Source organism: Zootoca vivipara, chromosome 7 (genome assembly GCF_963506605.1).
Source record: "Zootoca vivipara chromosome 7, rZooViv1.1, whole genome shotgun sequence".
Lineage (NCBI taxonomy): Eukaryota > Metazoa > Chordata > Lepidosauria > Squamata > Lacertidae > Zootoca > Zootoca vivipara.
In genome coordinates this window covers 53,913,497-53,937,593 of record NC_083282.1, presented here as the reverse complement: position 1 = coordinate 53,937,593, position 24,097 = coordinate 53,913,497, and the positions used below count along the sequence as shown (strand labels likewise).

The window sequence follows — 24,097 nt, the reverse complement described above, 5'->3', positions numbered from 1 at the left end:
AGAGATTTGGTCCACATAAGGACTTCTGCCTATATCCAGTGAACATAGGCTCTGAACACAGGATTCCTACCCTTTATTTGTCAAGGGTAAAAATCACGCAAACATAGTCATGGTTTATTGGACTGTCTGTGTAAGGCCGCTGTGCAGATGTGAGTTCCAACACGTGACGGTCAGATACAACAAGGACATTGGGCAATTGGTACAATTCTCCCCTTCCCATGTGTGCAGCTTTATAAATGCTTTGACTGCCCATGCAAAGTAAGATAGAGCTACTATATATATTTACGGGAAAACTGTGGCCCTCCATATGGTGTTGGACTCCAATTCCCCTAAAAGCCTCTCGTAGGCTACTTAATATTGCAGAGCATGGAGGTTCTTTTCATTATGTTTTAAATTAATTTTTATTAATTTTTGCATATTAACCAGACAAAAACACATACACAATTAAGTACATAATTTCCATCTTCTTCTAACCCACCCTCCACGAGGCACCTCCTGCCACAAGGTGTTCCCATGAACAGTGCGCAGTCGAAGATGGTGCAATTTATAATTGGGCTTATCTCCACCCCTCCCTCCTCCCCCCGGGAACCCTCCCTGCCACCGAGGGGTCCCAGAGTGGTGAGAAGAGAATAGGTGAGTGTCCACCCAACCGTTTAGACTTTACCAAAAATCCTCAAAAAGAAAAAGAAAAAAGAAAAAAGGAAGAAAGAAAAAATTAAGAAAAAACAAAAATAATAATAATAGAATAAATCTTTTTTCCAAAACCTTGTATTATGGGCTTCCCCTACCTCCCCCCTTACTGATTTTCATTTTCAACACCATTTGAGCAGTTTTCTTGTCATATTCCCCAATCTATTTTCAAAATTCTCCAATCTTATATCAATACCATCCTTATTTTCTGTTAAGTTTTCTTCTATCATCATTTCTCATTCTCTCCCCCCCCATCCCCCCAGCACTCCCCCTGCCACAGAGAGTTCCTAGGGGGAAGAAGGGGGGGAGACAATGGTTCTTTTTCCAATTGAGTCTTCTCTCCCCCCCCGCCCTTCCCGCCCCAAGAGCCCCCCCTGCCACCAAGAGCTCCCCGCGCGCAGAGGGCCGACAGGAGGAGTGGAACCCCCAATCGTCCCCTGGATTATTCCTCAATCTCTTATATAAAACTTCTAAATAACTCTTAAATCATGTTTCTGTCTCATCATCATATTTTTTCTTCCCATGCCCCAATTTCCCCCCAAAAAACTTCTAAATTCTTAACACCTTTTTACATTTCCAATTCTAAATTTTCTCCTTATCCCCAATTCTCCCCCCCCTCCCCTGGTCTCGGCCTTCCCCTTTCAGTCCAGCAAGTACCAAAGTCCGTAATCCAGTTTTCAGTCCTTATTTTATCTAACCTATTAAACAAAATACTTTCCTACTTCATCCCACCCCCTTCCTGTCAAATTTTTCAGTCCAGGCTTGTCTGATCTCTTCCCCCCAGAAGGCCCTTGTTCTTTGCAGAGTGCTTTTCTTGTGGATTTTCTGTCTCATCAAAAATTCTTGCTTCTCCCCCTCAAAAGGAGGGGTTTTCCAACTCTCAGCTATTTCTTTGCTCTTTGGCGGATCCTGTGTCCCATCCCCATTTTCTTCGGTTCTGTTGTAGTTCGAGTCATCAGTCTTTTTATCCTCTTGGACCATTTCTTGAGAAATCTCGCCTTTCTGTACATCTTGATTTATTCCTTCAGATTGTTGTAGAGTCTTATGCATGCTAATTTTTATTTCCCACAAGAGTGAGGACTTTCTCCTGGAAGCCGGATGTATAATCTCTTGTTGACATTTTTCTAGCTTTCAAGGTCAGAGCAAAGCTTGGGGAACAGGAGGTGGTTACAAGTTATAGTTATTCCATATAGTCCAAACTGGATGCATTATATCCCGTATATTTCTTCAACTTTTTAGAAATTTCCAAAAGGCTGCGTTCAGCCCTCAAATGTCCAAACAAAATCTTTAAAAAAATAATTTCTTCCTTTCACTCACCCCATTATTTTCCACTCGCTGTTCTGTTCGGGGTGCCGATTTCCAGGGTAAGGAGGGGTCTATTCTTCAATTACCTATACGTGCAGGGTTCTTACAGTCAACGACCTTTCTCCCCCTTTACCCTGCCTCCGGGGGAGAATCTTAAATCCGCTTTTTGGGTATCTTCAAGCAATGAAATTCTATGCCCCGGCACCGGGAATCTTCTTTAAGCTGCTTCCTCTTAAATCAGTAGGGGGGAGATCGGCTTCCGTTTTTTAAATCTCACCCCCATTCCGAATGCTAAATTTTTAAATCTTTTAAATCTTTATTCACAGTCTCTCAATTTGCCAAATCCTTCTTCGGAAAAATCCAGCGCTCTCCGCCTCTGGCACGGAGCTTCTCCCTGCAAGGGTAGCGATGGCGCTCCAAAATGGCCCCCGCGACTTCGACCCTTCTCGCTCCGGAGCTCTTATTAGAGTCTACCGGAGAGTTGGGGAGTCGGGATTGGGGCGCTGCTGGGCTAAATCCGCCCCCAAAACGCTCGATTTGGGGTTCTATGGGGTGCAGCGGCGCTCCCGCTGCTTCCCCCCCCCTTGCAGAGTCGGGTCGCCTCGCAGCTCGAGACGAACCCCGCCGGACGGCACTGGCGCTGAACCGGAAGCCCGAGGTTCTTTTCATTATGAAAGTGACTTTTTGAACCTGCATTGTAGCTTCTTGTAAGCTCCTACACCTGGGAGTTTTATTCATCTCAAAAGGCCTCCATTTCTAGAGGGGGGGAATTTAAGCCTCTTCAAGTGAGATGCCTTCAAAATCTGAGTCCCAGATGACGTCTTTAGCATAGACTCCAACTCCCATCAGCCCCCGCCAGGATGGCCCAATGGTCAGACATGATGTGAGTTATAGTCCAGCAACATTGGGTGTGTGTGCACTGCACAGGCTTCCCATCCCTGCTTTGAAGGTTGCACAGAACAGCAAAAAGGGTGAGAAAAACTGTCCCTGCAGGAATGGCCATTCTAACATAACAATCAGAGGTTCAGGAGCCCCCATCCTCTTATGCAGCAGGTTATCCTAATCTCCACCCTATTTAAGGTGCTTTACCAACTTAGTGTTAGCATCATTAACAATTGGTGGACAATAGTTTTAGATTGTTAAAAGCATTTGGAAGCTTCTAAAAATTAGACTTTCCACGTTCAAATATGGCTTGCGGTTTTAAAAAAATGGAATATTTTGCACCAGTGCCGTGATTCTCTACAGTCTACTAACCTCAGCATGTTTCATTTCATCAACTGTCCAGCATACAGCTAGGAGTCCAGCTGCCACTGACATCATGTATGCAGCCAGCCAACCAGCCAGGCTCCATCAGACAGCTCTTGCCCCATTAACAAACAGCGCTGTATGACTGTCAAGTTCCCAATTGGTCTGCGTTGAGGAAATGTCAACAGCATTACGCTAACAAGAAAACACTGAGGACCAACAGTAGACAGAGTCAGAAGTCAAAAAGATCGGTCTGAAAATATTTGGGGAAATGGCGAGATCTGCCGGTAAGCAGGCCGGCATACGCTTTCCCCAGCGATTGCAGATGCTTTCCTAGAAACCTCTCTTACATACATATGATGGCCTGGCAGTGTCTTCATTTGGAGAGTGGACATGTCTCCTACTTTACAAATGTCCTCTATTTGAAGGTCTGTCAATCCTCTGTTTGGAAGGATCTTCTCTTTGCTGTCCAGTTCAATGATAAACAGATGTAGGAAGGGAGAGCAAAGACGTCTATTTCTAAATTTGCATCTACAAAATATAAATCAGCAAATTGAAAGTTTGTGCAAATCTGTGTCCTCTTTTGCCTTCTTTCTCAGAGATGCATTTCTTCCTTTTTGGTGGCACATAAGTGGCCACCCTAGTTGCATCCTCAAATAATATACTGCCACCTGACACCCCCTCCCCAAATCCACACAACACCGCAAGATCTGTCTGAGGCTGAGGAAGATACTTGGGCAAAGGGAAGGAACATGCACCACAGGGCTGTTGGCATACCGGGTTAGTGGAAAGCTTGGCCGCCTTTGACATATTTTGGCTGAGCTGTCTCAAAACATTCCTGGGCATCTAAGTTACAGGCTCTTTCCATAAAGAGATTCTGTGCCTCCCCCTGTGTTTGCTGCCATCTGTCTCATCTTAACCCTAGAATTCTTTGGTTCCTGCTTTTTCCCATCATCATAATGGGGCTGGGGCTTGGAGTCATTAGCTTCAACACAAAACAGTGGACTCAGCAGGGACATAGCATGTGAATTATGGGGAGGAGGAAGAAAGTGAATGTCTCAGAAAACTATTTCAGCAAAATGATATTTTCTAGAAGTCTAGTTCCCTCTAGTAAGAACACAGCCTTTTCACTCTAATGCCCCCCCTTTGCTCCTCTGGATTTTATCCCAAAAGTTTCTTTTTTATGTGATACAAGAACTAATGTGAGGTTCTTGTAAGGAGAACTAAAAATGAATTCCGATCTGGAGGCACTGGAGACGAACAAACCTCCATGCATGCAAAATGCAAACGCTGCATTTCAGGAGCTTCCTATGAAGTCGTAAAAGAAGTGCCAATCTGCTTTGAATTAGCATAGAACTTTTTAGTTTCTGCTGATGCAATCTGTAAGTGTGTCATTTATTTCTATATTTATGTAGCTGGGCTTTCAACAATACAATACACATTTATTTACTAGCTCAACCCTGAAATAACATTTGTGAGCTGAGCTCACAAATTATAAAGGACGGATGGCAAGATTAAGAATGAGCTGGCAGCAAATAAACAAACTATGTACACTACAAACCAAATTTTAAGCAAAATCCAGCAAAAATCATACTTAAATCCCACTGTTTAAATCGTAATCCATCCCCCAAGGCAACTTTATTTGGCCTTGTTGATTGTACTGTGCAATGGAGGTGTAACAAGAACTCTGGCCACAGCTTTGAGCCTAAAAAGAGAGAATGTCTCACACTGAATGTAACTGACCTGTAGGAAGGACTCTATGATTTGAAAACAGAGATGTTGTATGTACTTTTGTTACCCAAGAAAATCTTTTAATAAAAGAATGCTGTAAGAAACAGATAATCTACCTTTAATATGCTTTTTTTGGGGGGAGGGGGTTGTATGTAACATGTATGTGGTTGAACCTGAGGTCTGTTTGTGCAGCAACATACTTTTCCAGCCCCCTGTCGGGAAAACAGTGACCCTTCAGTACACATAGAAGGGGGCACTTTTTGGCCTAATTCTGCGGGATATAATTTCAATTGAAAATTATATAGCTAGCTTGATGGATTTGTCTGTTATGAAAAGTAGCTAACTTCTAAAGATTCTCAGAAGTTGCTGTTGTGTATGACCTGGACATGTCTGATTTGTTCAAATTCTGAAAGTAGCCTAAATATTGAAATAGGTTCTTAAATCATTTTAGTTAGATTCTGCACTCAGCATCACCCTAAGTCCCCATTTTTAAAAAACATGCAAGAAGAAGCCAGCTGTGTAGGAAAAATGTGAACAACCCTTTGACCTATTTTGTGTGTTTCTTGAGTGAGTCAGGACGTGACCCCAGCGTGTCTTCCAACCAATGTACATGGGTCACTGTGAAAATCAAAGATACAAGCTATCTTCTTCTTGTGGCAGTTTTCGACAAGTTCTTAGATCATAGGGGGGAATATGTAGTGAGGCACTTAATGAAATCCACAAGACTCCCTCCCTGGCTTCCAAAAATTTAATTAATTATTGGCTTCCACATAGATTTCTAAAAGCAATAGCTTAGGAGGCTGTAGAAAATCTGCCCTGCCTTTGACCTTTGACCCAAGTCCTGATCCCAACAGGACTTTTCTCTCCAATTAACTGGAATATATTTTTCAATGGTTGAGTGGACATAGGTGTGCTATAGGGCAATGCAGGGGCCGCCAACATGTTGCCAACTCCCACCAACCTAAGGCAGCATGGCCTATGGTCAGGGTTGAGGGAACCATGCTGGCTAATGAGTAACAGCTAGAAAGACAGGGCTTGCAAGAGGCAGTTGTTCAAATACTTTTTCTCTTGAACCAAGCAGGTAAGACATGCAAGGGGCAAATCTCCAGAGCTGATTCATTCAGCAGACTCCAGAATATCTGATTGAAAAATGTTTTATTTTAGATAAGATACCAGATGTGAATTGAAGTGAGCAACACTGATTGAGGCAAAAGTGCACAACACAAGAGAAAGGAAAATAGTAATTTCTCTTGCCATACATATAGCAATCTGGCAGATGAACTCACAATGTTAGATTTGAGGTAGGGTTGCCATATTTCAAAAAGTAAAAATCCTGAAACCTGCCATTTCAAGCTTTCGGAGCTGTTTTCGCTGCTTTTTCCATCGCGTTGCCATGCACCCAGTTTTTCCTGACATTTTGCCATTTCGGCAAAATTCCCTCCTGACACCATTTTTACACCCAAAAACCAGGACATGCCAGAAATTTTCCTGATGCATGGCAAGCCTAGTGTGAGGAAAAGCTCCTTGGAAGTCCAAGATTGACAGTTTGTAGGCAGAGAAGGGCTAAGAGAGATGAGTGAATTTACCACAATTGAGGAGGCAGAGACTGGGCTTTCCCCTCCAGCCAATGGGTGTAGCTATTTCCCAAGGTTTGGCCTATAGAAACTGTCTCATACGTGTAGTGTAGGATGAAGAACACTAACATGTTTTGCATGTCAACTTTTAGCACTGTGGTTTGAGCAACTGACAGATTCTCAAACATCAAAAGAACAGATAGTGAGAAGGTGAATTGGCAGAAACTCCTTTCTTTCTTGCCAGACAAGACACTCAAGCAGATTTGCTGAGGCAAGTGAATTTAGGACACTTGCAACGTGCCAGAGAAGCTGTCGTTTGATTACTCCAAAAACAATTCAATATGGAGCGATCAATATTTAAAAACAAGGGCTTTCCTTCACAGGGCTGTCACAAAAGACAAGGAGGCTGTTGTTGTCTACCAGGCTCTCCCCTGCCTTCCTTATAATTCAAGTATGGTTGCTGCTCTTGACTTTCCAGGGGGCATTCTTGTGTCATAATAGACTATGATGGCCCTTTATTCTAATATGTGCACACCTTTGCCTGTGAGGAGTGAGCAAAAGCCTCCTGCTGCATTTTCTTCAATTTAATGGAGGTTGTGTATACATAAAAGGCTCATCCATACAGTACTTTGCTTTGCTTTGTTCTGATTTAGCCCTGAAGAGTGGGTTTTCCCAGAGAAGCCACAGGCCAAAAGCCAAACCACTCGGACTGGAAAACTGCTTGAACCCATGCTTTCTAGGCACAGGGCAAGCAGAAGTGTGGACCTAAATCCTTAAAGCACATTCCCCTCTTAAAGAATTCTGCATAGTTTACCCCTCACAGAGTTACAAATACCAGCAACGCTTAACAAAATACAGTGCCCATTTTCCTGAGAGGGAAAATGTGCTTAGGATGTCCTTTAAATGTATAGTGCTTACACAGCCTGAGGCCTACCTACTCCAAAGGCATTTTGCTGTCTGAGGCAAAGGGTAGGATGGCACACATGCACCCCACCTAAAGAAGCCAACCAGACTGGCAGCTGAATCTTAACTTCAGCACTGGCGGCAGGACAGCGTCCTCCGCCACACCTGAGGGCAGCGAGCCGTGTGACACACACTCTTCTGTCTTCCAACACTGTGTTGCCACTTCCTGCCCACTCAGATATACACTGCCGTGAAGCAGCAGTGGTGGGCCAGCATGTGTCACCTGAACAGAGCTATGCATCTGCACACACAATAGCTGCTAGAATATGGGCTGCACACACTGACTCAGTCAAGGGCCTTTCCCAGTTGTGTCTGTGCTACATCGGAAGAAGGGAAGAGACAGCCAAAGCCAGCATCCAATAATGTAAATGAGCCTAGCTGGCAGAAAAGTGGCTGTGGAACAGGCTTCATGGTAAAAGACATGGGGCAGGTCAACACAAACACATAAAACTGCTTCACTTCTCCTTATCCAAAAACCGGAATATTTTGGTGCCAGAGCATCAGCTCTAAGTAATTACTTGCCACAGGTAAGAGCCACCAGTTCGAACTGTAGAGTTGGAAGGGTCATCTCGACCAACCCCCTGCAGGAAGCTCAACTGAAGCATCCGTGGCAGATGGCCAACCCACCGCTGCTTAAAAACCTCCAAGGAAGGAGGGTCCATAACCTCCCAAAGGAATACATTCCACTGTCAAACAGCTCTTACTGACAGAAAGTTCTTCCTGATGTTTAGTCGGAATCTCCTCTCTTGTAACTTGAAGCCATTGGTTTGCGTCCTGCCCTCCAGAGCAGGAGAAAACAAGCTTGCTCCATCTTCCATGTGATAGCCCTTTAGATATTTGAAGTTGGCTATCATACCTCCTATAACTCTCTTCTTTTCCAGACTAAGCATACCCAACTCCCTCAACCATTCCTCATAAGGTTTGGTTTCCAGACCCTTGATCATCTTGGTCATCCTCCTCTGCAAATGTTCCAACTTGTCCATATACTTTTTAAACTGTGGCACCCAGAACTGGACACAGTACTCCAGGTGTGGTCTGACCAAGGGAGAATAGAGCAGTACTATGACTTCCCTTGAACGGGACGCTTTAAACAGTCATGGCTTCCCCCAAAGAATCCTGGGGATTGCAAAATAAAAAAATTCCTTCAGTAGCACCTTAAAGACCAACTAAGTTTATATTTTGGTATGAGCTTTCGTGTGCATGCACACTTCTTCAGATACACTAGAAACAGAAGTGTCAGACCCTATATATATATGCAGAGGGTGGTGGGGGTGGGTGGGAATGGGTGGTGGGCTGATGGGAGTGGTAAACCTGGAGATGGCTGTTAATGGCTGCTGATGGCTGCAATTAGTCTTGGGCTGATGTGCTAAAGAGAGCTTGATCATGCATAATGAGATAAGAATCCGATGTCTCTATTCATCCCAGGTGCTTCCATGGTTTTAAGCTTGGTAATGATTTCCAATTCAGCAACTTCTCTTTCCAGTCTGTTCCTGAAATTTCTCTGTAATAAAACAGCTGCTTTGAGATCTTGTATAGAATGTCTTGGGAGATTGAAGTGTTCTCCTACTGGTTTTTCAGTCTTATGGTTCCTGATGTCAGATTTATGTCCATTTATCAAGACTAATTGCAGCCATCAGCAGCCATTAACAGCCATCTCCAGGTTTACCACTCCCATCAGCCCACCACCCATTCCCACCCACCCCCACCACCCTCTGCATATATATATAGGGTCTGACACTTCTGTTTCTAGTGTATCTGAAGAAGTGTGCATGCACACGAAAGCTCATACTAAAATATAAACTCAGTTGGTCTTTAAGGTGCTACTGAAGGAATTTTTTTATTTTGCTTCGACTCAGACCAACACGGCTACCTACCTGTAACTGGGGATTGCAGTTTGTTAATGATGCTAAGAGTCATTAGGAGCCCCCTATTCCCCACCACCACACATGCATGGCTACATTTTTTGAGTGGATTATCAGTCAATCCATTTTCCCAGAGGACTCTGGGAATTGTAGCTCTGTGAGGGGAATAGGGATTTCCTAACACCTCTCAGGAGCCATAACAAGCTACACTTCCCAGAATTCTTTGGAGAAAGCCGTGACTGTTTAAAGTGGCATGATACTGCTTTAAATGTATAATGCAGAATGGACTAGCGAGTCAGGCCATTATTCCTCAGTACTGTCTACTCTGAGAGTTTCACACTCAGTCCTTCCTAGTCCTATCTGAAGAAAGCAGGGATTGAACATGAGACTTTGTGAATACACAGTATGGGGGTGCACCACTGAGCTACTGGCCCTCTGAGCCTCAGCATCTACCCACTCCCTATATTGCTAGCCTAAACCCCACTTTATATATACAGTCGGTTTGCGAACATTCAACCCAGACGTCCGTTGCAGCTTCTGGAGCTTCTGATTGGCTGCAGAAGCTTCCTGCAGCCAATTGGAAGCCACACCTTGGTTTCTGAATGTTTTGCAAGTTGAACAGACTTCTGGAATGGATTCCATTCAACTTCTGAGGTACCACTGTAACTGGAAAAGATACAAATAGAAGCACATGGATCTGTTGCTTTCACGTGTACTTTGGTCCTTAGAAGTCAGAGTGCAGTCTGGCTAGGATTTCCAGTGGTCAGGAACTGGAGCTCTTCACTCAGACAGCATGGATTCTGAACTCTTGCCATAACATTCAGGCCTTGACTCTCTGTTCATACCTCTTTCTCTTTCCAGTGTTTATATGAGTCATTATCCTTCTTTTCCAGTCCGTGACAAAAACATTCAAACTGTATGAAAAAAATAAACCCAAGCACAAACCAAGCATGCTGCAAAACCTAAGTAAAGCATGAAGATTCACATATGCTTGTCAAATGTGTATAATCAATTTCCATTCCATTGAGACAACTGTGGATATTTTGGGTGGCTTTCCTACCCCTCTGCCTATCAGAATGAGATGTTGGTTCTCTCTGCCTCTTGGAAGCTGCAATGAAGTCCAAGCTGGGTGTACATGAACTTAAAACAGAAGCAGGAAACTTTACCCTCGGTAAAATAGTCTTTTCTTCTGCTGTCTCCAAAAGACATTGAAGACCAGAGAGGTGATGCTGCAGACCATCTCTCTCCACAGACTCTGGAACGACTGAAAAGCCAGGCAAGAGAGTGTTTGCATTGGGCTGGAGCCATCATACCATTAACCATTCCAAATTATTTGTGGGCTGGTTAAAGGAGGGAGCCTCGACCACCCCAGCCTTTTGTCTGCAGGGAAGGCTTTCTGCGCCTGCATGCAGATGGGGTGTGCCTCATACAGAAAGCATCTGGAATCAACTGGCTGGATAATTCCTGTGATATTGCAACACAGAAAAAGAAAAAAACCCATTGCTAAATGCCTGCACTCTTTTACATCCCTTAGGGCTCATTTTATGTTTCCATCTGCCCGAGTCCACATTTCAAAAGCAGCACAATAAAATGCAAACATCATGCATTTATTTGGTATATATACAATTCCCAGCCGGAGTGCAAAAATACGGTGAAATGCCTCTCCTTTGTCTTTTCCCCCATTCAACTGCACAGCATAAAATGAGAAAAAATTCAAGCGAACAGCACAGGCTGTGCCTCCCAGTCTTTGCAATAGGCCTGCCCAGAGGACATGTCTTAGGATGGGAATTTCCTGCTCATGTGGGCTGGCCACTGCAGCACACACAATTTGGGAGTGCACCCCTGCCTCATACACACATCCTCATACACCCAATCGGCCTCCCAATCCGGCCCGCGACGACCCCCGCCGCCCGCTGCCGCCGCCCGCTCTTATGGCGCGCGGCGCGGCGACGATCTTAAAAATCAGCAAAAAATCGCCGAAAATCCTTTGTGCACATGCGTATGGGCCTCTCCCGACCCGGAAGAGGTCATTTCCGATGCACTTCCGGGTCGGGGGAGGCCCATACGCATGCGCACAAGCGATTTTCGGTGATTTTTCCCCGCCCGTGTGCGTGTGCGCATGCGCACAGGCGCGCACTCCCCCACCCTCCGGCCCGCTGCGCGCGCACTCCCCTGCCCTCCGGCCCGCCGCGCGGTCGGTGCGGCGGGCACCGGCCCACTGCGCGGTAAGTCTGGGGACCCCTGATCTACACCAAGGGTAGTCATTATTGGACTACAGCTCCCACCATTCCTAACCACTGACCATGCTGGCTGGGGCTGATGGGAGTTGGAGTTCAACAACATCCAGAGGGCATTATGTTGACCTGATTCACACTGACTGGCAGTGGTTCTCCAGGGATCTCTCCCAGCCCTACTGGGATGCTGGGAACTGAACCGCCTGCATACAAAGCAGATCCTCTTAACATGCGCCTGCATTCCAGGGGGTTGGACTAGATGATCCTCAGGGTCCCTTCCAACTCTATAATGATCCTCTATTTATTCATTTCAGGCACTGGTAGTGCTGGAACTTGTTGCCCAGCCCCCTAAATAAAAGCTGCCTGACGTAGCTGAGATGATCTGAAACATGGGCATCCCAGACCACAGTTCACACCCTTAACCATTATTGTTGGTAACACCAGCTACTGGCGATACTTTTGCCATCCCTGTATTGTGCCTTGTGCTTGCCGTTGATGTTTGCAACCTCAGATCTCCTTGGAACCTCCAGTTCTTGCCAGTTGCTCTTTGCCAGTCACAAGGAACAGGGAAGACTTTCCAAAGCACTAACAAAAGTGCAGTCCAAATCCTGCACTTCTGATTTGCTTGCACTGATGGTAATTCAGCCCAGCTGTTTGAAAGCTCCCTTCTCCCCCAAAGGCGAAGTGCCTGTTCAATTCCAAGCCCCCTTCCTGATTGCTTAAGTTCTGCTCCTGTATCAGCCTCTTCTATTCCCACCCCCCTTTCTTCTGAACATCTAACAAAAAATCACATGAGTTGGATTCTGTTCCAAGAGGGAAAGACTGTGTGTGTGTGTGTGTGTGTGTGTGTGTGTGTGTGTGTGCATGAAAATAGCCCTTCCCCCAGCAGGCACATGACTTCCTAAACCCACCAGGAATGGAGGTGCTACTGGCTAAGAAAGGGGCACTGCAAAGAGTACCCTCCAAGCCTGCCTTAGTGGGCTTTTCTTCTGTGGGTAAATGCTGGATAAATGTGGACTGGCTGCTGAAGTTCCTAAGCAGATCTCTGAGGCTCAGCAAGTTGGATTGCATACACACAACACATTTAAAGCACCCCTGCCTCATACACACATCCTGGAAACTGTAGTTTGTTGAGGGTGTTGGGAATTGCAGCACTCTGAAGGGTAAACTACAGTTCTGAATATTCTTTACAGGTAGGAGCTATGTGTTTTAAATGTGTGGGATGTATGCAGCCCATGTCCCAGTTACCTGCAAACCTATTTATTCAAAGAATGGTTCTAACTTATATATTCAATAAGCCAGGAGTAGCTATTCTCTCTCCTGGCTGCCACATCCCCATGAGAAGAGATAGTTATGAATCTGTCTCAAAATCTATGGAAGCATAAGCAACTGAAATGGGCTTCCAGATAGATTTATTTGACTGAAAGACAAGAACTAACCATCTTTTTAAAAAATGTATCTGTGTTTGGGAACCAGGGGTGTGTGTTGCTTCCTAGGAAAACATTAATGCAGTATATAAATATATATATAAAACTGAATAATCTTACACTCATGCTGCAATCCTATACCTGGGAGAAAGTTCCGTTTAACTTAGTGGGACTTACTTGTGAGTAGACAAATAGAGGATGGTGCTGCAAGTAACCTTATTAGAGATTACATACAACTACTTGGAAGAAAAACCTATTGAAATCTAAGTAAATGAGGTATGTAAATACTAGTGTGTACCAGAGCAAACCTATCGATGCTTGCTCAGAAGAAGACCCACTCTGCCAAAGGGGCTTACTCTCTCACAAGTGTATATCTAGGACTAAAGCCTTATGGCACAATCCTATACAGTATATGCCTACTCAGCATAAATCCCATTGAGTTCAATGGGACTTGCTCCTAAATCAGTGTCTATGGGATTGCAGTTAGTGTCTTTTAAATCACATCAGTCACTTTAAAGTGTTCTCCTCTTTAGGTATAGAAACTTTTGGGGAATTGAATCAAAGAATTCTAGAGTTGGAAGGGACCCTGAGGGTCATCTAGTCCAACCCCCTGCAATGCAGGAATTCTGCCCACAGTTGTTCCTGAGTGGGCTCAAACCACCAACCTTCTGCTTAACAGCCAGATGCACTGACCCATTATGCATCTGGGTCAGGAGTCTCTGAGTGTGGGAGAATGATTCTGTCTTCTGAAATTCACCTCTTTGTGACAAAACAGGAAGCAGCCCTGAACTAGAGCCCTAAATTCTCAGAAATGCAAAGAATTTGTATTCCTTCCCTCAAGGAAAAAATAAACATCATGCGACTTTCTCAGCTATCAGAGTGCGAAGAGGAATTGAATCTGCTTTATTAAACTAATTAGAGGCTCTTAACTCCTTTCTATCCAAAACCGTTTACAAATTGCACATGCAGTGCAAGCAGAATTAACGGAAGCCACTTAGAAGGAAAAACAAAACCACAACCTAATATTCCTCTCTGAAAATAAAACTCACCTCCTTCAAAGCTATCTCCCCATACCTTGCAAAATTCTGATTGTGTCCCTTCAAGCTTACAGATAGTGAGACTTCTGAAACACTCAACTTGCTTTGGCAAAGGCTATAAACATACAGGATGTATGTGGATGAGTGCAGCATATGAGAAAAAAGGGGGGTTCCCCAAGTTTTGCTGCCATGGAAACAGTCTCAGCATTTTTAACCACCTCTTTACTTTTCTTTTCCTTTGTTTGTTTGACAGAACTTTTTCGTGACCAACCGAAACAAAAAGCAGCCTTTGAAGACCCAGACAGAAAATACCTGTTGATCCATAAAACAAGGGAAAGTCCCACCTGACTACTGGTTAAGAAAGAAGCCCCTCCTTTCTCTTGTTTAGGGTAGGCCATCCCCAGATAGAGGACACCAGCCCAGGGCTTACCTGTTTCCACCTGACCTTCCTCCTGCCTGTGTGTGTTTTAACTTCCAGGACTCTTCCTCCCCCTCTTCCTCTCCCTCCTCACTGCAGCCCGGTTCGGATGCAAATGACCCTCCTCCAAGCCGTGTGTGTTTTCTCCGGTTCCGTTCCTCAGAGATTCTCTCGGAGAGGGGTGGGTGGGAGCGAGGGGCGGAGGAGAAAGTCACAACAATAACGTCTTTCTCTGGCAGCCAAACTCCTGGCATCTAATCCACACGCATGTCCTTCTGCCTGGCTTGCTGAAAGGTTCATGTGTAATAACATTTCCTTCTGCTGGGGCAAGAAAACTCCCCGCGAGTGTTGTTCAACAAATCACATTAAAGAAAAGAAAAGAAAAGAAAAGAAACTTGGAGCTTTCACTCTCTATAAGCATGTTGTCCTCGCCTAACTTTATAGTAAATCTGTGTGTCTAGGTTTGCGTTTCAAAGCAGCAGGACTCGGATGACAGCCAGGCTCAATGGGCAGTAAATGGCATTCCTGTGTTTTAAAGCAGTGGCAGTCCTGTGCATATTCCCCCATCCTTTCTAAATGCAATTGTTTTTCTATGCTAATCTTCCTTTGTTGCTACCATTGTTAAAGTTGACTATGTCAGGTTATTGCTGGCTGGGCTGTTAAAGCTGCCTTAGGGTAAGGGTCAAAGGCTGCCCTGGGAGGTCTGTAGTGTGGCAATTTAATGCTCCTAGAAGACCAGGATAAAACCACAGAAGGTGCAGGAAGTACAAAATGCCACAGTAAAAATAAAGTCTAATACAGTTGGAGTGGAGGGGGTATCACATTGCTCTTTCTGCTCATAGGGATCAGTTCAGACAACTTGTCACCCATCATGTGCAAAGTGAAATCCAGACAAGCTAAAAAAAGGGGGGGGGAGCAGGCTGTTAGTTTGAACCAGTTTTTAAAACAGTTGGCACACATTTATTTATTACTCAATTTATATCCCACTTTTCCTCCTGAAGGAGCCTAAGGCAGCAAACAGAAAATACGCAATTTGAAAATTAAAAGACCAAAGCAAAAACATTCTAAAATAGTTACAATGTTCAATAAACAATTACAATTGAAACCATCTGAAAGCAGCTACAGTTAAAAATGTTCTAGAAGCAGTTCAAAACATTATTCCATCCAATGATCTGAGGGTTGCCAGGATACGTATGCTTCAGCCACCAAATGCCTGGGTAAACAGGAATGTTTTCAAATCCTCCTGAAAGTTAATAATTATGGAGACAGGTGTGTCTCCCTAGGGAGGGCATTCCACAACTGGGGAACCACCACTGAAAAGGCCCTGCAATGGGTAAGCGCCACTGGGCAGCCCCAGTAGCAGCACTGCCAGCAAGACCACACCTGCCAGTCACAGGGACTGAGACAGCTGGTACTGGGGATTGCACTCTTTCAGGTAATTGGGTCCCAAGCCAATCAGAGCTTTCTATAGAATCATACAATTGTAGAGTTGGAAGGGACCCTGATGCGAATACTAACACCTTAAATTGGGGCCTTTCCTGCTGAATTCAATCCTGTGCATAGTAACTCAGCTGGTAGAGCCTGAGACTCTTAATATCAGGGTCATGGGTTCGAGCCCCACATCGGGCAAAATATTCCTGCATTGCAGGGGGTCAATTCTAATGGTCCCTTCCAACTCTGCAATTCTACAATTCTATAAAATCAAATGGCCATACTTCTGAACAAACCTCTGTAGGGTTGCAAAGCACAGACCTGGAAAGTGTGGTGCAAAAGGAAGTCTGGATGAGCCTAGAGTTACCTGCCCCCCCCCTTAATGAAAAGCTGTGTCGGAAGGATGCTACTGGGAGTAGAAGTGTCATGGAGGAGGGCTAACCCCTTTTTCTTCCTGCCAATTGTTGCTCAGTATTGCCTCACTCCAGCTGCTTCTTCACCAATGGGGGGAAAGATCCAAGGGAGAAAAATGAGTCGGGGGTTCATTTTTAGCAGATGAATAGCAGTAGGAGAAAGGATTAAGAAACAACTCCCTGCCACTTTTTCACTCAAGGCTGCTTTTCTTTTACAGGAAAAAGAGGAAAGGGCCACAGACCATGGTGTCACAAAGCTATTTTGGTCCTAAAGCCTAGCTGTCTTATTGTTCCCAGCACACGGGGTTCTAAATAAAGAGGTATCAGTAGCAGTAGAAGTTTCTGATCAAAGCGATGTATCTATCTTTTTCGGGAAGTGAGAGGGATGGAAAAGCCAAAGGGATCTTGTTGCACTGCCAGAGAAGTAAACACTTGTCAAGCCTAGAAACACAGTCAATTATTGATCTTGGCTTCTGCCAAATGGAAAAATGCAAAACCAGTAGGAAACTAAGATCCCATTTTGCAAGATGAATCTTTTAATTGATCCAAATACATCAGTGTCAGAGCACCAAAAGAAACTGTAATGAGGGTGAATCACCCACTAGCTTGCTCACTGAATCTCTGTGCATGATGCTGTCCATAGAAAGGTAATGTAACATAAAACCGGGAACCAAAACTGCTTTTGCTTTTACCTGACTGCAGATGATGATTTTTGTGTTAAAGCTCAGTCCAGAGTTTCCAGTAACTCTGGACACCTTGATACATTCAACTAATGTATCAAGACAGGAAGTGCATGTAGGCCATGCGCTGCTCTGCCCACAACACCCTCACTTGACTCAACAGTCCACAGTAGGAAGATTTAGAGGGGGCTTTCAAGCATGTTTGACTGAATGCATTTTGAAGTCTCCCCACAATCTGGAACCCTTATAATGTGATGTTGCCCGTCACAGGAAGCCTTCTGAGCACATTCAGCTGAACATGCTTAGAAATCCCCTTCATGTAGTGGAACAGGCACAGACAAGGACACCGGCGGTCCAGGGGTGAAGTATGTGCCCCAGCTTCCCTACATATGTTGAATGCCCATTTTGTCCATTGCAAAAGACCTCCAAGACCATAACACTCCACAAAATGGGCATCCTGCATTCCAAAATTAGTTTTGAAATTGTGATACATCAGTCCAGGATCACATCTAAGAATGTGGTGTACTTATGTTAGCCTATTAGAAACAGAAGAAGGAGAAATTAATCTAACAAAGATTAGGACGATCCAGAGCTTTGTGTCCCAGGATATGGTTTCAGATCTTACTACATAGAACATACCTTGGCAAACACACAAACTGATAGCTTAGCAAATATTTCTTCCCCTTGATTAACCAGAAATATTAATAATATCCAGGTCCTAAAATATAGATCCTGGTGGTGCATGATTCAATTGAAGTTCAATATTTTGGGGTTCCGTTGATTTCAGTAGGAAAGCACCCATGGCTTTATTAAGTCAGGAAAATGCAGCAGTAATTGCAGTTGTTTATTTACAAGGATGAGTTGCTCTTGAGGCATCCATTTTGTACACACAGAGAACTTCTCTGCCAAAAGTGAATCATTCTCTGGACTCAAAAACGTAGAAGGAACAGTTGTTGGGACACCCTGAACTCAGATGGAACAACGTACTGGCGCCTTTTGCCATTTTCGCACAATTCAGCATTTCTCTGGGGATTTCAATGGGTCTTATAAATATGAAGGGAAGACTGAGAACAGGGAATGCTAGCTGGAGAGCAGGTATCAATATTTATCCTCTTCTCTCACACTGTGATCCTTCTCTTTAGCAATCCCATAGCAAATAGTCCTTTGTAGTGCAAATAGCCTTAAATAATTGGAATGGGAGAACATGGACTGGCTGGTAGTGAAAAGCAGCTGGCTCCCTAAGAAAAGTGATTGCTTTGTCAATGAGCATTTTCTCCCTTTCTTTTATGCATCATGTTCAAATCTAGTTCCCTGCCCCTAATGAGTTCTTTGGCACCTTGTCCTCCAGGAAACTGAAATACATTCCTGTGGGATTGTCCTTGCAGCTTTATATAACTTGCATCCCATTGGCTTTGATCATTTCCCCAAAGAACTGGCATGATCTCCTTCTGTCGGCAACTTTCCCTTCCTCTCCTTTGGAACTAAGGCTGTCATCTAAATCCCACATATGTGGGAGTAAGCCCAATTGAATTCAACAGGACTTACTTCTGAGTAGACATGCTTAGGATTGTGCTGTAAGCATGTTGCTGTAGCAGACAGTTCAAACCAACCATTGGATCAAATTCTCCCTCTGAGCTTCTGCTAGCCAATGAAGTCTCTAGTCCAGAGTTGGGCAGGCTGCAGGCTTGTTGGTTCTACTGCTTTGTTTTATATTTGAACCCTAATATCTCCTAACCAGAGCCAGGGGCAAAAGACAGACAGTAGAACGCCATGCATGCATGCATGCATAATTTCATTTGTATGCTACCTTTCCACAGTTCAAACTTCAAACCATGCTCAAGGAAGCTTACAAAATGAAAAAATACAAAACTGCAACATAACAAAAGCAGTCGTAAACAACAAATAAAACATTTAAAGAACACACAACCAAACTGAACAATTTCCACAAAAGTCACAACAAGATCTAAAACCAAGATATAAAATACTAACAGCAAGAACATCAATCTCCTCAACCAAACAAAGAAACCCCAAATACGCCAGCTCATTCAGCAGCCTTAGCTTTCGTAGCTGGAGTCAGTCAGGGCCGGCTCTAGGGGTAGGCTGGGTGGTGTGGGGCGCCAGCCACGACAAGAAACAGGGTGGAGCAGGGGCGCCGGAGCGATCTCCGTGCCAGGGCACCCGACATGGTTGAGACGGCCCTGGAGTCAGTCAGGGCTTTGCACTCCCAGGCCAGGGGGAGAAAGGCTGTAAGGCAGAGAGCAGGTCTTCCAGGACTCACAGTCAAAATGGAATTAAAAACAGTGTGCCTTTAAGCACCTTCTGACTGACTGACTGACTGACTGAGCTAAGGAATTTGTTTTTAGTACCAGAACTGAAGTGAACTCACAGAAAAATTCTTCTCCTGGCTAGCATTCTTCAGTTCAGCAGCCAAGCTGAGGTGGGAAAAGTTGGGAGCCAGAAACCCTGCAAATTATCAAGAGATCTACTAGTAGATCCTAATCCACCCTCTGCTTACCAGTGATGTAGCCCAACTCATATAATCCCTTCCGATTACTGTAATTAGTACACGTGTCTTGTTTGGTACATCTATTTCAAGTGTCCGCTTCTGAGTGTCAGTGAACTGAAAATGCCTTACACACAATGGAGAAATGGAGCTGTGCAGCTATAATGCGTATGATATAATATAATATATGAAAAAGGGGCTTGTACATTGATCTGATCTGAAGTGGAAGGTCTTCTGGCATCTCCATCATGGACATGGCATTTCCATTTCTTGACTCTGTGATCTGTGAAACTTGAGCTAGAATGGACATTTTGTTCATCCGCTGACTATTGGCTGAATATCTGGCCCATACCTAGATCTCATTTCTCTCTCAATAAGCTGCTGGAGGAAACATGAAGTGCAAAAAGCCACCAAGAAAACTCTGAAGTTTTTTTGTGTTTGTATAAATTATTTTCTGATTGCTTAGTCTACTGATAAATGTTAGGTGCTGATGCCCCAAAATCTGGGTCACATACAAGTTCCTCCATTAGCTTCACCTACAAACTTCTCAGGAAATAACATTTTGTTTGCAAACTGTCTTTGCCTTTTCAAAAAGCAATGCTTTCTCCAAAAACTTTGGGACTGTAGTGAACAACTACTATTCAGAAGAAATTAATTCCAAGTGAAAAGATCAAATGTATAACTACCAAATTATTTATTTATAGTCTGTAACTGCTACTGCTACAACTTCTACAGCAACTACCACTACTACTGTCAACTAAGATCTGAAATAAAACCAATCACATATATAACACGAATCACAATATATAACAGGTTAAAACCTCACTTGCCTGTTAACTAGTTACAGGTAGGTAGCCGTGTTGGTCTGACACAGTCAAAATAAAAATAAAAAATCCTTCCAGTAGCACCTTAGAGACCAACTAAGTTTGTCATAGATGTGAGCTTTCTCTGAAGAAGTGTGCATGCACACGAAAGCTCATACCTATGACAAACTTAGTTGGTCTCTAAGGTGCTACTGGAAGGGTTTTTTATTTTTATCTTGCCTGTGAACTATCTGTCTTTGAACTTCCAGCTTCTTTCACCCAAAGAAGCACTTAAATGACTATTTGTATTTAGAAAATAAACAATCTGAAAGCAGAATAATGCAGCACAGAGTTTAATATACATTTGTTATGTGCAGACAGGATTGGTTGAGCTACTAAGTGGGGAAACAATAAACCTCCTACTGTTTGTATTATTCTTTTTTGGAGGGGGAAATATGGAGAGTAGTTGAGAGAATGAAGAGACCTAATTATATCAGAATTAGAGAAGGTTAACAACAAACAGATTTGTAGGGAAATGAGTGTTAGTTAGTTATTCAATATTGGAGTGAGAAGCATAAAGATAATATCCTTTCCCTATGTGATTCTGACTTGTATCTAAATAATAGTCACAGATATGCATCACTTCATAAATTATATTCTGCCAGCATTTCCTGATTAATAAAGCAAATCACCTACCTTCCCTTGAGACATCTAAAAATAAAGCATTGCATCTCAAGGCTCCACTAATTTAACATGGATTTCAAGAGAGTTCGGGTGTCACATACTGTAGGGGCCAATCTCTCACCAGGGCCAAGTCTTCTTAGGGAGAGAATGATAGACCTAGAGCAGCCTTTGCCAACCTGGTGCCTTGTAGATGTTTTAGACCACAAGTCCCGACCTGGTGAGCTGAACTGGGGCTGATGGGAGTTGTAGCCCTGAACATCTGTAGGGCAAGGTTGACCTGGACCTTTTTCAGGAATGGGCTTCCCCAAGAAAATCATGTGTTCAGATTGTCTGATGGAAAAGATGAAAATATAGGTTGGAGGGGTATGCGGAGGTCACTTCCTGAAAGGCAGTTCAGGCCGAGCAATTGGGTGCAGGAAGAGGAGCTGATATTCAGCCTGACTGACGGGAACAAAAAAATCAGGGTGAGGCTTGTAGGGATAGAGAGCAAGGAAGGAATATGCAAGTGGCAAAGCAAGGCAAGGAGTGGAGCCTGTGATCCAGAGGTACCACTGCTGTAAAGACTAAGGTCTGCTAAAAATGAAGGGGAAGTAAGTTTATACAGTGACAGGGAAGGGCAGTGATCAATTATAGTGGAGAGTAGTGGAGAAATCAGCCCTGAGTGCTCCCTGGAAGGACAGATCGTGAAGCTGAGGCTCCAATACTTTGGCCACCTCATGAGAAGAGAAGACTCCCTGGAAAAGACCCTGATGTTGGGAAAGATTGAGGGCACTAGGAGAAGGGGACGAAAGAGGACGAGATGGTTGGACAGTGTTCTCGAAGCTACGAACATGAGTTTGACCAAACTGCGGGAGGCAGTGGAAGACAGGAGTGCCTGGCGTGCTCTGGTCCATGGGGTCACGAAGAGTCGGACACGACTAAATGACTAAACAACAACAAGTGGAGAAAAGCAGAGGCTGGCAAAGTTACTTGGACGCCAGGTGATCTATGGTTTTCTGCAGCAGCTCAGGGAGTAGATCTCCAGCTTAGCTCAAAAAAAGAGAACTTTGGGACTACAAGGGGCTGGTGACCCTGCTAGAGGATCCCCATCTCAGTACACAACACAATGACCTTTGACTGATGCTCTTCCTAGAAGGACAGCCACCTGACTTGGTTGAAACACTTATAGCTATAGAGCATGTGCAGTGCAGAAGTAATCCACTATCAGATGGATCATTATGAAGCAGGAAACAGCTCATGAGTTGCTCAGAGGGGATATTAAATAGCTTGTGGAAGCACACATTCACTGTTCTGTACAACCGCTGCTAAAGTATACTGTACAACAGGCACAGGCAGCTGAAATAAACATGCCAGAGTCATGCGGCAAGGTATGCCTCCCAGTGTGAACTACCCACTTCCCATACGTTCATACCTCCCCTTCACAGTTGTGGCATGTGAAATCTGTAGCAATTCAGAAAGAACCCTAAAGCATTGCCAGTTTTTCCATTGGGCTCCTTAGAAGCTGCCCCATTTGAGGTGTTCAGAGATAATTCCCTAGCACCTTGATAGAGTTTTGCAAGCAGGCATCAAATTAATGCTCAACTTAGGCAAGGAAGCTGGCCCAGGATGACACCCACTGTGCCCACTCATGGCAACTGTGAATGCATTACATGCAAAGTATCACGTCCCTTCAGATTTTAAACTGATTTATCTGAAATTTGGGCACCCTGCACTCCTCACCCAAGAGGTCTTCCCTGCCCATGTCATATCAATAGGGCAAAGCACCTTGATTTACATAAGAACTGCCATGGCTTCAGCAAAGACTGTGGCATGCATAACTGCTAAGCGACTCCCACCCACCCACATGCTCATGCCCTCGCATTGGTCCAGTTGGGAGTATATCTGTTTCATAAAGTTAGATCTAAAGGCAAAGGAGCACATCTTGTAAGCAGAGCCATCGCAGATAGCTTAATGAAGCGAAGGCGACAAAATCCATCCATTTGGTGACAGTGAGTCCCCAGATGAAAATACGCCCATACACACCCAACCTTTGTAGACTATTGCTCACTCTGTGTGACACCACATGTGATATAATTATTACCACACATACACAATCTTTGTTCAATCCAGGGATGTAGGGCCAAATCTGTCAATGAATTCCTCATGTTCTATCCACCCATAAAACATCTGTTGCTAAGATATAAAGATTTGTAGACTGGAAACAGACTGTCTCTAAAGGATGACTATTCACCTGCTGGCTTCTCTGTATTGCTATAACCAATTTATGTTCAGTAGGCCTGTTTCTCCTATGAAAACCATGACAGAAGAAGATTGTTGGTGAGTGAGGGTGATCAACCAGCTTCCCTGGGCCCTGAGATCTTCTTCAGATTAGCCCTTTACTGTTGCCCTACCAATGAACCTCGTGATGACACAAGAAAGGGCCTTTTCTGTGGTGGCACACCATTAATGGAATTCCCTCCCCTTAGAAATGCAGACAATGCCCTCATAATTTGAGGTTTTGAAGAGCCACATTTTCATTCAGGCCCTTGGGAAAAACTGAACATGTTTAAGCAACCCAATAAGAAAGTAAAGCAATCAATCAGCTGCAGTAATATGGTTTGTTTTAATTGCATAGTTGTATTAATTGTTTGAAGCATTGTTTAATTATTGGTTTTACTGTTGTTTAAATTTAACAAAAAAATCCTGAAAACTTTAGTTCATTAAGGGTGCTGGAAACTGTAGGTATGTGAGGTCTAAACTACACTTCCCATGATTTTTTGAGGTAAGATATGTGCTTTAAATGTGTTGCATTGAATGTACTTTAAATGTATAGTGCAGGTGTGACCTGGGTCTATTTGAGAAAGAGGAGCATCTGGAGGAGCTGGCAGGGCAGTCCCTTCAGGTGTATGGATCTTCCAAGCTTTCTTTGAGGGCTCAGTAAAAATAAAAACCAGCTCTTTCCCAATAATTCTCTAATTACAACATTCACCAGTGAAACCTTGGCCATCCCTAAGTGCCTCATAGCCACAGAAACATGTTTTCTCTCGCCTGCCTTCCTACTTGCCTTAAGTGATGTCCCATGGAAAAAGCTTTTGGTGGCTCCCACACACGGACTTCC

At 44.0% G+C, this 24,097-nt stretch overlaps 1 protein-coding gene across 1 annotated transcript in view; it reads right to left on the bottom strand.

The window, feature by feature from the left end:
* The window catches only part of PRELP (proline and arginine rich end leucine rich repeat protein), a 36,323-nt gene extending 21,558 nt beyond the window's left edge, over window positions 1-14,765 (bottom strand). The window contains exon 1 of the mRNA XM_035123464.2: window positions 14,499-14,765. The gene's annotated coding sequence lies outside the window, so the exon portion shown is untranslated. The remainder of the gene's footprint in view (window positions 1-14,498) is intronic.
* Window positions 14,766-24,097: the final 9,332 nt, after the last annotated feature.